The sequence below is a fragment of the Tamandua tetradactyla genome, chromosome 9 (assembly GCF_023851605.1).
Source record: "Tamandua tetradactyla isolate mTamTet1 chromosome 9, mTamTet1.pri, whole genome shotgun sequence".
NCBI lineage: Eukaryota > Metazoa > Chordata > Mammalia > Pilosa > Myrmecophagidae > Tamandua > Tamandua tetradactyla.
The window spans coordinates 17,126,180-17,139,577 of NC_135335.1; the positions used below are offsets into that span (position 1 = coordinate 17,126,180).

The 13,398-nt window shown below is 35.1% G+C and overlaps 1 long non-coding RNA gene and 1 pseudogene across 1 annotated transcript in view; both read right to left on the bottom strand.

Annotated features, from left to right (window-relative positions):
• LOC143646801 (uncharacterized) overlaps positions 1-13,398 on the bottom strand; it is a 76,403-nt gene that overhangs the window by 7,069 nt on the left and 55,936 nt on the right. The window lies entirely within an intron of this gene.
• Positions 1,143-2,040, bottom strand: LOC143646313 (olfactory receptor 5W2-like; annotated as a pseudogene).

Consider the following 13,398-nt stretch of genomic DNA (forward strand, 5'->3'; position numbering starts at 1 on the left):
TAAAGAAGGTGAATATCAAGAAAGTATATCAATGAATGCTTTTTTCCTTAATTGTGCTTATTTATTCCTTTATGCCTCCATTTCTTCTAGTAATCACAGTAGATACATGCATTTACAAGCTATAATATATATACAAGGCACATACTACATCTTTAATTTTATTTTACATTTAATCAGCACTTAATAATATTAAAATTTTTATTTTATTGCTTCTCTGTTTATTGTCCATTTTGTATTCAAGACATGAGGCAGTTTTTTTGGATGGCAGGAATGAAAAACTCAATTATCAAGTACAAAATGCTCACAATCCTATAATGGAGAAAGTGATTTTGAAATTGCAAAAATGCCTTGAGGAGACCATTGTTCGTGAACACAAAAAGAAGCATTTAACATGGATTGAGAAAAGAGAAGAAGAGGAGAAAAGCTTTCTGGAGAAGTGATGGAGGATATAAGAGTTTCCATTCAAGGATGAATTTTCCTCAGACCCTGTTCACTTTGTTCTTTAAAACCTAAGAAGTTTGGACTTTAATTTTTCTTTAAAGGCAATTTGCTGTCTTTCTCAAGTCCTCTCTAACTGCCATTCCTTCTGCCTATAATCCTTTCCTTTCCCCAACTTGTAATTACTCCTTTGAGGGACAACTTCCTTCTCTGGATTTTCATTGATATTTTTATTTTGTGATAATTTGCAGTTTATTATGAATTTTTGAAATGTAAACTAATTGCTGTTTGTTTTCCCACTAGATTATTCATTAGTATAAGAAGTACTGGAAAACAAAAGTACTGGATTCAACATGAAATACTAAGCACCTTAAATATCCAAAATACATTTAACAAACATGCATTATAGTTTAAAATAATTGAAATAATCCGCAAATGAAAGTTTGAACAAATAAAATTTGATGTGACAAAAAGTGTCAGACAAGTTTTATTCAATGAGATAAATTCAGGGCATATAATGAAACATGACCATTTAATGAAATGTAAAATTTTCGTATGATTGCAGTTTGGTACACTTTTTTAAAATTAACTTATGATGCAACTCATTTCTTATGTATTTTCCATGTGATTTTATGAAAACAACAAAGGCAAAAATGTGCACACACATTCATACACATACATAACATATCTATTTAATGTAATTTTTAATACCACTTATTTCTCAGTCTTTCCAAAGCCTCTTTCACATCATTATTCCACAAGCTAGGACTCAAGGAGTTTAATATGGGAATCACAAGGGTGTAAAACAATGAGATCATTTTGTCTTGATCTAAGGAGTAGGAAGAACTGGACTAGAAATACATGTAGAATCCAGTTCCATGGAAAATTGCAATGGCAATTAAGTGGGAAGTACAGGTGGAGAAAGTTTTGAATTTTTCCTCAACAGATTGTATCTTGAAAACTAATAGGATAATATAACAATAAGACACTAGGCACCAGAAATGGTATTCAGTTAAATCAAGCCAAAAATGATGAATAATACCAGTTCACTGACTTATATATCAGAATGTGAAAGGAAATAAAGGGAATGTAAATCACAGAAGAAATGATTAATCTCATTTGGCCCACAGAAACATAAGTGGAATGCTAGAGTTGTATGTGTCAGAGCCTCCATCATTCCCACCGGGTAAAACCCAGCCATGAGTACTGAGCACACTTGCTGGACATGTTGACTTTGTGGATCGAGGTGTTGCTAATGGCCTTGCTCATGTCAAGGGCCATCACTGCCAGCAGCAGGCACTCAGAATCTTCAGATACAAAAGACAAAGAATTGCAGAGCACATCCAGAAAAAGTAATTGATTTATTCTTGGAAAAGAGATCAACCAGCATCTTTAGGCCCAATAGCTGTGGAATAGCTGAGGTCACAGAAGGTGAGGTGGCTGAATAAAAGTATATGGGTACATGAAGCTTGGAATCCATTCTAATAAAAATGATCCTTCTAAGTTTTGCCAAAATGTTAATGAGATAAACAACTATGAGGATGGTGAATTGATGTCAGAGTCAGTAGTTATTCCCAAAAAGAGGAATTCAGTCAAGGAGGATCAATTTTCCCTGCCCATTATTATTATTTTTTGACTAACCTGTGGTAAAAATGATCAAGAAAATGGTGTATCCATGTTTAACCCTCTGGACATCCACATACTATTATCTTTACATCAGGAAATTACTTGTTCCTGTGAATTTTCTTCTTTATCTTCAGAATATTACCCAGATGGGTTTTAGTCTCCAGAGAAGGATTCTTAGCTATTTTCACAATAATTAAAATGATCTGTGATCAGAATTGAGAAACTTTGACCTACATGTGATATGCCTTTCATGTGATGCCCTTCATGTGATATGCAGCTCCTCATGTTCTCAATTTCTCTTGGCCTTCACTTCTGTATATAGGAAGTTTAATTGGATTAATTATAATCTCAATCCATTGTCAAAGTATTGTGGTAAAAATAACCATGTTGGAGAGAAAAGGCTCAAAAACATAAGACCAATGATCTGATATGCTTGAAAATATTTGTATGGTCACATATACATGATCACATTGATTCTGTTCCTACAAAATCACAATTGCATTAAAATACTTACATGAATGATCTAGAAATAATGATTATTTTATTATTTATGTATTTGTTTATTATTTATATATTTTATTATTGTCTAATAATTAAAAAAATTATGCATGGTTACCAATGGAAGGAGGTGATCCAGAAGTCCAGCAACTGATGAAGTGGAAAGGTGAGCTGTGGTGTACACATACAATGGGATACAGTATGGCTGCAAAAAGGATTGAAGGTTTGAGGCACACTGTGATATGAATAAACCTTAAGACATTATGTTAAGTGACATGAGCCAGAAACAGAAGGACAGATGCTGTGTGGTCTTGCTCAAATGAACTAATTATGATGAGCTAAAGTTATAAGGAGATACAGTGAAGGCAGAGATTAGGCAATTGATGTTTAAGGAGTAAGGAATGTCCAATATGGTTGATTGTAAAGATTCAGAAATGGATGGCACAATAATATGTGATGGTAGCACAATACTATGTGTAATTAACAGAGCTGTTCATGAGCATGGTTGAAAAAGGAAGGCTAGAGTAATGTATGTCAATTGGAAGGAAATCTAGAGGATAAAAACAGACTGTTTAACAGCAAAATCTAGAGTTTACAATGATGGTAGCTAATTGTACAAATATTAGAAAAATAGAACAAGTATATGCCACTACTACAACATGTTAATAGGGTGGTATATTGGAAAGATACAATTAATGAAAACTAAGTTCTACAGCTAATAGTAATATTGCAATATTCTTGCATGGGTAGAAATGTAGGCACTATACCAAAACTAAAATGTCAACGTTAGGGGGATATAAGATGTAGAGATTTTTTTTCTCATAAGAAATTAGAATGTTCTTATATTGACTGTAGTGGTGAACACATAACTATGTAATTATACAAGGAGTCATTGGTTGTACACTTAGAATGGATTGAATGGTTTGTGAGTAAAACTGTCAAAAGAATAATGGGGGGGGGAATAAATTTGTGCCACTTTGAATCAGTTGCATACCCCAGAAAATCCAAGTCCTATAATCTGCATTCTATATTGCTGGTGGAGGCTTTTTAATTTGTCATGGATCTGTTACCCACCCAATTGGGGTGATAAATTCTGATTAGGTGTTTTCCATGAAAACGTGTCTTCACTCATTCAAGGTGTGATTACTTACTGAAGCCCTTTAAGGTGGAACCATTTTAGAAAAAGCTTTAGAGCCCACACATCATAGATCTCTGGAGATGAAGAAGGAAAATGCTCCCAGGGGAGATCAGTAAAACAAAAAGCCTAGAGAGAAAGCTGTCAGATGTCACCATGTTTGTCATGTGCTTTCCCAGTTGAGAGAGAAACCTTCTTGAACAAAGGTATTTTTCCTTGGATGCCTTAGATTGGACATTTTCATAACCTTGCCTTAATTTGGGCATTTTCACAGTCTTAGAACTGCAAACTTGCATCTTGATAAATTCCCCTTTCTAAAAGCTGTTCCATTTCAGGTATATAACATTCCAGCAATTTGTGAACTAGAACAGATTTTGTTACCAAGAGTGGAAATCAGCTGTGGTTTGCAAACAACAAAAATGTTGGAATGGCTTTTAAAGTTAATAAGGGTAGGTTCTGGTGGAGTTGTGAAAAGCTTGATAGAGAAGGCCTGGAATGACTTGAAGAGACTGTTGGTAGAAATATGGACTCAAAAGATACTTCTGATAGGGCTTTGGACAGAAATGATGAACATGTTATTCCAAAGTGGAAGGAAGGTGACCCTTACCAAATGACAGACAATCTGGCAAATTGTTTAGTGGTTTTGGCTGGAAGGCAGATTTTAAAAGCCATGAACTTGTATATGTAGCAGAAAAGATATCCAAATCATATATGAAAAGTGTATCCTGTTTTCTCCTTGCAACCTATGGAGAAATGCAGCAGGAAAGAGATAAGCTGTGAACTGAACTCCTGGGTAGAAATAAATGAGAAATTGATATTCTGGAAAATTCTGGGCTTTCAGGAAGGAAGACCCCCCAAAATAGTGCCCTCTGAGAAGACTTATTCAAATGTGGAACCAGTCAACTATTTCAGGAAAAGGAGGGGTTGGAGTTATCTAGGAAGGATTTGTGGAAACTCCTTTTGTCCAGTGGGCATGACCCTTAACTACTACATAGAAAATCAGCAACAGTGTTGTGGGATCAATATAAGTGGAACCTCTGCCAGTCTGGGCTAAAAGTCTCAGAAAAGGGACAAGATGAAGGTAAACTGTCTTCAGAGGCAGAACTATGGAAGCTATGGTTTGAAGTCAAGAAATCAAGGGCCAGGAAAGTGGACTCACCCAAGCCATTGGAGAAGGTGAGTTTGCTCTGAAGGCAGAGGATGGAACTTCCACATCATTGCAATGGAAAAATTGTGCTGTCTCAAGCCTTGGAGAAGGTGGAGCACAGTACTTGGGATTGGGAAGAGCCTGGCTGTTACCCCATTGTTTTGGAAGGCTTGAGCTTGTGCACTGGAGATGGCTGAGGGCCCAGGTGCAGCCTGGATGCTTAGAGAGGGTGGAGTGGAGTAAAAGATGGTCTTCCCAACGTCCCCTTAGATGGCATTTAGAGAGAGGCAGGCCCTGTATAGGCTCTTTGAGCTGGTGGGACTGCTGCTTCTATACCTTCAAAGATAAATTACCCATAGACTTTGAAATTTAATGGAGTTTGCTTTGTAGATTTTTGAAATTGCTTGTGTCCAGTGATGCTGTGTTCCTTCCAATTTTTCTCTATGGAAATAGGAATATGTATCCTATTATTGCCCCTCCTTTATATGCTTGCAGCATATATTATTCCTACTGTCTAGAAGCTCCAATAGCCAGTTTGAATCCTAGAGTGTCTCAAGGATGTAAGACATATTCAGAGGTAGCAGAACGGGTAGTTTGGAGCATGGTTCCCTGATAATAACAAGAAGCTACCATATAAATCTTATCCTTGCAATTCTTTCAAAGAGTGAGAGAAATAAAAATCTTGTTACAGATGTATATATAAAAAATATATATACATATACATAGATATGTGTATTTGAAATATATATACATATATGTATATTTGAATACATATATATGTATATTTGAAAAGAATTTCTCAATTCAATAATATAGGTTTCCAATTTCAGAAATTAGATAAATAATAGCAATGTAAATCTGAGACAAGCAGTTGAAAGGAAATAATTAAGAATAAGCAGGAATCAATGATATTGAAAACAGAAATATATAGGAAAAGAACTATGCCTCATCTGTTCTGATTTTTCTTCTGTTGTGGTACCTTTCTGACATACCCATTTTCCCTCTTCCCCTTCCTTTTCCTATTTTAATGACACTGGCACATGTGATTAGATTAGGCCCCCACAGATAATCCAGGTTGAACTCTCCATCTCAATATTCATGATGTTTCTATTGCCATACAATTTCTGGTGAAATGATCTTTTGCAATTTCTAATCGCTGTCACTCTATCATGTATAACTATTCTGTGTTTTCAAATATACTTTCTTTAGGGTGATATTATTTCAAAGATGTTACTATTATTAAATGAAACTGTTTAATTGGCCATTTAGAAGGGAAGCAAAGAGACAATATTTTATACACAGCAGCATTAATCCAAAATGGATTGAGAATGTATCTCTTGAAAGTGAAGTAATAAAAGAGACAAAGCAATCCAAAACATATTACTTTAAGACCACAATAACTAAGAATAATATAGAAATATGCATAAAATACATTGATTGAGTCAGGTAGGAATTTTTTATTATATCATGTGCTCTGTCAGGAACACACAAAAGAGAAAGTTAAATAAGCTTTTTGGGGGGAATATGTCTTGTGTAATTCAACATAGGGGCTACATAAGTAAAATAAATATGCTTCCAATACTTACAATGCTTTAAAATCCCTGGATTTTGGTAGGAGTTTGAAGGTCATAATGATATTGATTGAAATGCATAATATCTATCCATTCTGTCACTTAATCATTCACTCAAAAATACTCATTATTCATGACAGGGTTCATGACATTTTACTTGAGGCTGTTCCCCTTCCCCCTCCCTTACCAGAACAATGATTTAATAACCAAAAGCAGCAGCACTGGAGACAATAGAAAAATCTGACCATTTTTGGAACTCCATTAAAATCATGGCCCCTAGAACAAAGTCATTGTTTGGTCCAAATTTATAGTTGCCTGGGAAAAGGTGTGTGATAGTTGTTTAATTTGACTTTGGACACAGGTGAGATGGTGATAGAGAATTTTACCCTCAGGGTATTACCGTAAGAATAGGAAACTAGGTAAAATCCTAACTACCTATGACTGTGATTTCAGCAGGGACAAACAAGAGCATTCCTGATAATTTAAGGGGAAACCTTGAGAACTACACAAATGTAGGGAACTTCTAAAAGCTCCTGTATATCCCTGGAAATCTGAAAATCTGCCCATGACCAAGTGTATACCCAGGAAAGGACATGTCAAGAGTAGTCAACTGTGCCTGACTTTGAAGCCCTGTATATAAGAAAAGTGAAAGCTAAGCCTAAATGAAAGGTAAATATTCTAGTTTGTAAGCTGCTGGAATGTAATATACATTTGAATTTGAATGGCTTTGAAAAAGGGGAATTTATTAAGTTGCAAATTCACAGTTCTAAGACAGTGAAAATGTCCAAATTAAGGCAAGACTATAAAAATGTCCAAATTAAGGCATCCAGGGAAATATACCTTGGTTCAAGAAGGCCAGTGATGTTCAGGGTTTCTCTCTCAGCTGGAAAGGCCTATGGTGGTGTCTGCTAGCATTTTCTCCTGGCTTTTTCTATGGCTTCCCTGGGGCTTTCTCCATTCTGTCAGCTCTGTCATCTCTGGTGGCTCTGTCAGTTCTGGTGGCTCTGTCCAAATTAGTTATTTTTAAAGGGCTCCAATAAAGCAACCCCATCTTGGATAACTGGAGACACATCTTCATGGAAACTATCTAATCAAAAGTTACCACCCATAATTGGGTGGGTCACTTCCCCATAGAACCAAACAAAAAGATCCCACCTAGCAGTATTGAATGAAGGTTAAAGGATGTGGCTTTTCTGGGTACACAATAACTTCAAACTGGCACAGTAAGTAAAAGCAAACTTCTGCCTTAAGTTTGAAGCATGTCTTCTTACCCAGATCCCTTAGGAAAAAGGTGAAAGATATATAGGCAAGGCATTTTGGAAGCCTCATGAGCAATCATTGACTGGCTACTATATAATACTAACTAATGTGTGACTCTTAAGAATCCAAGTGTAAAAATAAAAACAGGGGTGTACAGGTAGTTCAGTGGTTAGAATGCCCACCTTTCATGCAGGAAACCTGGGTTCAATTCCCAGACCATGCACCTGCCAAAAAATAAAAAATAAAAAAAGATAAAAGCATAAACTTAAAATTTGAAAAGCTAGCAGGTAATTCAAAGACAACACACTGCAAGGAATTAAAAATTCACAGAATTAGTCCAAGAAAGTTCCAAACAATTCAGTACCAAAGAGAAAAAATAACAACAAAACATCAATAAAGACAAACATGGGAAATGGGGGAATCTGATACCTTAGTCTTTCAACATATTATATAATATGTCAAGTTTTTAATAAAAAAAGAATGACATGGACAGAGAAACTGGAAAGTATGCCACATGCATAGGAAAAAATTCAGTGTCAGAAAAGTGTCCATCAAAGGGCATTGATTTTGAACTTTGTAAACAAATATTTTAAGTTAGCTAGTATAAATATGCTAAAATAACCAAAATAAAAAATATCTAAAGAATTAAAGGAAAGTATGGCAATGAAATCTCACTGTTTCAGGTTGCTAAAGCTGCCCCAAAGCAATAGACCATAAATGGAATGGCTTTTAAAAAAGGAATTTGCTATCTTGAAAGTTTACAGTTCTAAGGCTATAGAAATGTACAAACTAAGGCATATAGGGAATGATACCTTGACTCAAGAAAGGCCAATAGTTCAGGAACATCTCGGTCAGCTGAGAGAGCACATGGCTGTCATCTTCTGTGATCTTTGGCCTCTTGATTCAAACAGCTTCCCTAGGGGTGTTTTCTTTCCTCATCTCCAAACATCACTGCCTGTGTCAGTTCTAAAGCTTTTTCCAAAACAGTTCATTCTTAAAAGACTCCAGTAAGTGACCCATCTTGAATGAATAGAGACACATTTCCCTGGAAACTACCTAATCAAAAAGCCCTACCCACAATTGGGTGGGTTGTATCTCCATGGAAACAACTTAAGAAAAAAGATCCCACTCAATAATACTGAATCATGATTAAAGAACATGGCTTTTCTGGGGTACAAAATAGTTTCAAATCAGCACACTCACCAAATATAAAAATATCGATACATAGGTAGAAAATATATATTTAAAAAGAAAAACAGAAAGAAATAGAAATCCTTGAACTGAAAAGTACAGTAATTGAAGTGAAAAATGTACTAGATGGGCTACACAACAGATTTGAGATGACAAAATAAAGAATCAGAAGATGTGAACATAAGGCAACAGAGATTTTCATGTCTAAAAAGCAAAAAGAACAAAGAAGGAAGAAAATCATATAATATACAAACATAAAGGACACCATCAAGGGTACAAAAAGGCATAGAAAAAGCCTTAGAAAGAGAAAAGAAAGAGTAGGGGGAAAATATTTAAAGAAACAATGACTTAAAATCCTCCAAATTTGGTGAAAATATTAATCTAAACATTCAAAAAGCCTGATGAATTCCAAGTAAAATAAAACTAAAGTGTTCCACACTTAGACATAGTATACTCAAATTGGCAAACATCAAACAAAAAGAAAATCTTGAAAGCAGTGAGAGGTTAATGACATCGTATATAAACTCTCCCTGATAAAATTAACACTGATTTCATATCTGAAATTATAGAATAAAGAAGACAGTAGGATTCATCTTCATATTGTTGAAAGAAAATGTCATCTAAGAAATTATATACAGTAAAATTCTCCTTTAGAAATGGAGAAATTAAAGCATTTCTTGATAAACCTGAAAGAAATTATCAGTATCTGAGTTTCCTATGGTGATTATTGAAAGCATCTTTTAGGATGAATGAAAGGTCACCAGAGAGTAAATCAAATTTACATGAAGCAACAGAGAGCAGAGGTATGGGTAACTATATTGGCATAATGAAAGACAATATAAACTTTTTTCAGTAACTATTTTGTTTTCTTACGTGTTCTAAAAGACAAGTGAATAAAGCAATAATAAAACAGTGTCAATGAACTTATAATGTATCAATATGTGATTTGTATGAAAATAATAGTATAAATGAAGAGATCATTTATATTGAAGCAAAGTTTTTGAACAATGTTCAAATGAAGTTAATATTCATCTGATTATATTGCTTAAATTAAGATACTAATTGTCATCTCCAGAGCAATGTATCACTCAGGGTTTTCCAGATAATTGGTTTATGTGATGTGGGAACTGATGACTCCAAAAATTGTAGAGTATGCCAACAGGCTATAAATTCCTATCAGCTTCCTCTATAGCTTCCAGACTAAAGCTGGTGCTGGAAATTCTGACAGTGTCATGTTATAGTATTGAGGCAGATTTTCTTCTCTCAAGAACCCTCAATTCTTTACTCTTAAGGCCTCCAAATTATTGGATGAAGCCCACTAATATTATTGAGAATTCCATATACAAAATGTCTTCACCATATTATAGTGCTTGACCAAACAAACTATACATCATAACCTTGTCAATTTGACCCACAAAGTTTACCACCACAGGCAATCATTATGGAAATAACTAAGAAAATAATCATAACAAGGTAACTGAAAATGTACACAAAAAATATCCATTTAAACCAAAAGAATGCAGAAATCAGGAAATGGAACAAAAATAAATAAGATATATAGAAAGTAGATGTTTAAATGGGAACTACAAATCCAACCTTATCAGTAAATGCACTAAGTGCACATTATATAAACACCACAATTGAAAGAAAGACCCTGGAATAATGGATTTTAAGTGCCATTCATGTGCTCCCTAAAAGAGACATAACTTAGATTCAAAATTACACAGAGTTTGAAAATAAAAGGAGACAAAACATATGTATCATGAAACAAGTAACCAAAACAGAGAAAAAGTGGCTTTAGACACTAAACTAAAACAAAAATAGACACAAAAACAAAATTTGTTACATATGAGAAATAATAATGATTTATAATGATGAGAGTAAATTCATCATGAAGATATAATGATTATAAACACATGTACACCTAACAATGAAGTATATGAAACAAAAACTTATGGTAATGAAGTGAGTGATAACCAATTAAACAGTAATATTTGGATACTTTAAACCATACTTTGAGTAAACCATACTCTGAATACAACAAAGCAGATAGAGCAACAAAGAATAGAAGACTTCACCAATGCTATAAAAAACTAGACCTAACAGACATCTACAACAACAGCATCTGTTGCATGAACAACAGATGAATACACATTTTCTCAAGTACAAATTGAACATTCTCCATGATAACTTGAATGATAGGCAATAAAACAAGCCTAAGTAAATTCAGAATTATTATTTCATGACTTATAGCCTTTAGAATTTAGTCTACACCACTTATTTTTACAGTTAAGACCCTTTGTGACCAATGCCTAATTTGCTATTGCAATTCATCTTACGTCACGCCTATTTTCATCTTTGGCTCTAACCATGTTAAGTATTTCCCATGTCTACCTAGGCTATTCCACAACTCAGGACCTTCTTGTCTGTTAGTCCATTGTATGGGAAGCTCTTTTGCCTATGAGACACCATAAAGATTTGGATCACCAAAAATCAGTGATCTCACCTGGTAACAAGCTTTACTAATAATTTCAAGATCCCAAGTAATTGTAAGGTACAAGCAAAACAGGGAGATCTGAAAGCATGCTTGTTGTCTCCAAAGTTATTTCTGGTAACATAAGGATATGTTCTGGTCCATTTGATATAGGAGATCTCTAATTATCAAATATTTTCCCCCAAAGGAAACTCTTTTGGTCATGAAATATCTCCATTTTCTATTTCAATAGTTATAGAGCTTATATAAAATTTTCTAGTGTGTAAATCCATAGATACCAAGTTGGTTTATAATAACTAATACTAGACAGACTGGGTGCATCCAGATAAACCCATTCCATGAATGAGGATTCTCTGCTAGTAAATACCATTAATGAATTTTTAGTAATTTAGTAATTTCAGAAGTAATGTTTTGTGCAGTCTATCAAAATTGATTATGGGTGTGGTCTGTCCTGGGGCAGAATTCCCCTCTATCTGTGGACCCATGACATGTAAATAACAAGTTATCTGCTTCCAATATAAAATGAAGGGACAGGCAAAGGATAAACATTCCCATTCCCATAGGGAGATTTTAGAAAGAAAATGGGAGACACAGTTCCCAAACTATTCTGAAGCACAGCAGGGCACCCTCCATTAGAATTCAAGATCTGAAAGTCAAATATGGAATGATGTTTGGTCCCCTGGGCCTGATGATGCAGCAGCCTTACCCTTTCCAAGTGCTTTCCTAGTGGCCATATTCTCCTCTCCTCAAACATCAAGTTAAAGTCTCCACCCTCTCCAATTATTTAGATGGCAGCCAAGCTCTCTGAAAATTCCAGGGCATAGCCAGACTCTGAAAATTCTCATTTCCCAGACAATGGGGTGGATGGCCCTCCCTCTCCAAGAGCCAGGGCAGACTCACACTGTCCACACACACAAGTGGGTTCTGCTCTCTTGGCTTGAGAAGATGTCCTTGTTCTAGAACTCAGCTTCCATGTATCTTCCCTTGAAGTGATTTCTATTTCAATTTGTCCCTTCTGTGCCTCTTTTAGTCCAGGCTGGCAGTGGTTCCATTCATACTGATAACACACAAAACTTATCAGGCTTGCATGAGTACACGGGGGTCCGAATAATCAGAGAAAAGATCTTTCCACAGATTTTTTCTGGGTAACTGTATTTGAATTCCTTACTACAATGGAAATTACTGACTGGTTTCATGTTCAGCCTAACCCTCATGTGGAGCACTACTCTGGGGACTTGATTTTTGGAAGCTCAGTTCTCCAAACCATCGACTTCTGTTTTAGTTTTTTTTTTTTTTTTTTTTTGAGACAAGGAGTTCAGTTCTCAGCTTCTCTCTTTCCTCTCACATTTTGTTATAAGCTACAAGGAGAAGGCAGGCTGTACTCTCCACATTTAGCTTCATAATCTCCACAGCTAAATATCCAAGTTTGTTACTTTCAATTTTCCTTTTACATCCAACATTAGATCTCAATTTCTCCAAGTCCTATGCTACTTTAAAACAAGTATCACCTTGTTACCAATTTCCAATAGCACATTTTTATTTAAGGTCTCACTGGAAGTACCTTTAGCACCCATACTTCTACCAGAAGCCTCTGCAATCTAGGCCTTTTCTATCAAACACCTCAAAATTCTTCCAGTGTCTACCCATTACCAAATACAAAGCTTTTCCCACATTTTTGGTATTTCCTATACTACCCCATTCCTGTTATGAAAATCTACTTTTGTTTTTTTTTTTCCTTCAACAATACTATTTTTATTGTGAAACATAACATATATACACAAAAAAGCAATAAATATCCAAGTACGTTTCCTTTTTTGGCATGGGCAGGCACCAAGAATCAAATCCAGGTCTCTGGCATGGCAGGTGAGAACTTTCTCTGCTGAGCCACCACGGCCCACCCCCAAGTACAATTTAATTAGTCATAGAACAGATTTTAAAGTTTGGTATGGGTTACAATTCTCTGATTTTTGTTTTATCTTCTGGCTGCTCCAAGACACTGGAGATCAGCAGAAATATCAATATAATGATTCAGCAGTCA